Source organism: Psammomys obesus, unplaced genomic scaffold, assembly GCF_907164565.1.
Source record: "Psammomys obesus unplaced genomic scaffold, mPsaObe1.curated_primary_1811, whole genome shotgun sequence".
Taxonomy (NCBI): Eukaryota; Metazoa; Chordata; class Mammalia; order Rodentia; family Muridae; genus Psammomys; species Psammomys obesus.
In genome coordinates, this window is record NW_026596443.1 from 2,482,890 (window position 1) to 2,486,055 (window position 3,166).

General features: G+C 46.1%; 1 non-coding gene across 1 annotated transcript; it reads left to right on the top strand.

The window, feature by feature from the left end:
- The first annotated feature begins 3,025 nt into the window (after positions 1-3,025).
- Positions 3,026-3,166, top strand: LOC129669837 (small nucleolar RNA SNORA48). Its single transcript, XR_008719087.1, has one exon. It is a non-coding gene; the product is annotated as a small nucleolar RNA SNORA48 (small nucleolar RNA).

Sequence of the window (3,166 nt, forward strand, 5' to 3'; positions counted from 1 at the left end):
TATAAGATCATGTCTTTAAACACTTGGTCCCCAGTTGGTAGCACTGTTTGGGAAGGTTTAAGGGTGGCCCTGCTGGAGAAAGTTACTGGAGGTGGGAATTACTTTTGAGGTTTCAAAGGTTTCTCAATTGTAGTTCTCTCTCTCTCTCTCTCTCCCTCTCACACACCCTTCCCTCTCTCTGCTTTGTGTGTGTGTGTGTGTGTGTGTGTGTGTGTGTATGGTTTGAAGGTGTTATTTCTCAGCTTCCTCCTCCAGCCACCATGTCTATGCCTGCTACCATGCTGTCACCACCTTTGTGGGCTCTAACCCTCTGGAATAATAAATCAAAATAAACTCTTTCCCCCCCCCCTACAAGTTGCCTTGGTCATAGTGTTTTACCACAGTAACAGAAAGGCAACTAAAACATTGTACTTCAACTATGAGTTAACTGCTTGAGGAGAGGCTGAGGCTGAGGATGGAGACATGGTTTATGTTGATAGTACTGGGTGGGTGAGCTCATGGAAACTTACTAGAAGGATTTACTGAGATGCTACACCAGAAGAGCCATGGGAAATAAAAAGTTTTCAGGCACCCAGCGGAGCAAACTGCAGGTTTTAGGGCTATTGGAGACATGTAAACACTCAAATCCTATTTGACACATTGCCATTGCTGATGTCCATGTTGAGTGGGTGGCTGACCCTGGAACCATTCTTGTTTCTCCCCATCCCCAGCTAAAAGAAATGTAGTAGCATTTGCTGAGCACAGAGTCATACATATGACAGAAAGGGGGCTCAGATTTGACAAGTGTGAATTTGTTTCAGGCTTATTTTATTTTTTTAGAATATAAAAAATTCTTTGACAATTGTGTCTTGGACATACCCACCCCCTCTAGTAAGTGTCTCTACATGTGCTATTAGTTCATTTGAACCTGTTGAAGTTGTGTCTAGTTTATTATCCTCATCACACAAATATTAAAACAAGAAGTTCAGAGAGAAAGCCTTTAAAAATGGCTTTAAAATACCTTTGGTGCTCATGACTGCTTTATGTATAATCGAGAGGCTATATCAGAATTTCTAGGCTCAGCTTCATGTCTGGGCAAATTAATAAGGTAAAGGTAAATTGTGCTTTCCCGAAAAACAGCTCGGCCAGCTGTAATGATGAATGCCTGTAACTCCAGCATTCAGGAGGTAGAGGCAGGAGTTCCAGGCCAGCCTAGGCTAATAGTGACACTGTTTCAGAAAAATAACAGAAAACGGATGAGGAGGAAGAGGTGGGGGGGGGGGAGTAGAAGATGGAGAAGGAGGTACCACCTTTCCTGGAAGTTTAGAGAGCACTGGGTAAGTCCCAGACCCCGACACCCATTGTTTTCAGCTCCACTTCTCTCCCACGGGAGCCCCATCCTGACAGCCATCACCACAGCGTGTCTGGAGCCTGTGCTGAGATGTGCTCGAAGCACACTCCCAGGCTCCTTTGGTTCCGTACACATCATGTACTTCATGGATCTCTAAGGTTGACCGGTGCCTCGCAGGGATCTCCAGGAAGGCGCCTCCGCATGCAGCTAAGCCCAGCTCTCCGGCACTGCTGGGAACAGCCAGATTCACAGTCGTTAATTTTTAACAGTTACAGACGTCAGTTCAGAGGGATAGCAGGGTAGTTTATCGATTGACCCTCTCAAGAGAGACAACAGATACTGGACAGAATACTTGAAACCTCTTTTCAAATGCATCAATAAACCAGGACAGAATGAAAGATAAACTCCAAATCCTAAGGTCACGTGAAAGACAAGTGTTGCACCAACATCGTGCACATCGACCTTCTGTTTTCACCTCTCAAGGCAGCAAGGCTTTGTCACTGATGGGCTCTCTGGCAGGCGAACCCGCCCTCAGCACAAACCAGTGAAGCTGGGACCCAGAGGCTACAATTCAGTATAAGAGCAAATTCAAAATGAACCAGTACCCTTTCTGCCTGCCCAGAACCTGGAACCCAGCAGAAGGGTGGAGAACCTCCGTGCCGAGAACTGCCAACTAACCCTGCACCGGTGGGCGGTGATCCACAACCATAAGCCACGAATTCACGGTCCTGTGACCCTGGGCTGGCAGCACCCACCCATGCCTGACAATATCAAACAACGGGCACTTGGGTGGAGAAAGAGAATCCCTTCAGAAACACTTCCGAGGATGATGACAGTCAGCTGTCTGTCGTTGTTACAACATAAAAAGAGGTGGTGTTTATTTTGGCTCACGTTTCCGGATATATGAGGCTGTGTAGCCTCAGCCCGCTCACTTCGGAACTGTTGCGAAGAGTGCAGTACAGTGTGGTGAAGCAAAGCTGTTTACCGCATGGCAGCCTGGGAGCCAAGAAGAAAGGAGCAGGGATCTTATTCCAACCTCTAGGGCTCAACAACATCCCCAAAGCACCATCAGCCAGAGACCAAACCCTCAATACACAAGCCCCTGGGGGAATAGTTAAGATCACAACCACAATAATGAGCTTACAGTTAATAAATAAGGAAGCAAACAAACCTGAGGGGCTTGCTGACATCCAGCCTGGCTCCAGGACCAGTGAGAGACCCTTTCTCAGGGAATAAGGTGGACAGAGATGGAGCTGGACTTCCGAAGTCATCCACTGGCCACTGCACGCACACTAATTTATTTTGAATATCACACACACCAAATAATAACAATAATTTAAAATATTTCAAAACACAAGGAAACAAAACAGCACAGTAGTTCACAACCCAGCAGCTTGCATGGCAGACCTGAGAGAGTAGGTGGGAAATGGAGCTGACTTCAGTGTGTAAGGACAAGGCTGTTGTTAAACATCCCACAGTGCCCAGGAAAACCCCTCCCACTACAGATTTAACTGGTCCAAGACAGTCATGCCCAGGTTGAAAAACCCCAAGGCTACATATAATATAGATTTATTTATAACCTAGAGGAACTCATGTACATTTGTTCAAATATACACTAATGTTCAATGACTATTCTGCCCTTCAAGAAAGGGGAAAAGTTAACATAAATATCGACCAAGATAAAATAATAAGTTATCCCTCCTGGCGATGGGCTAAGAGACACCATGTTGGTGATGGTGTTCTATCAGTCAGAGGCAGAGCAGAGGTGGTCCTTTGTTCTTCCTAGCTTGGTGCCTGGCTTGGTGGCCAGAACTGTCATATGCCTAGGACTCATAA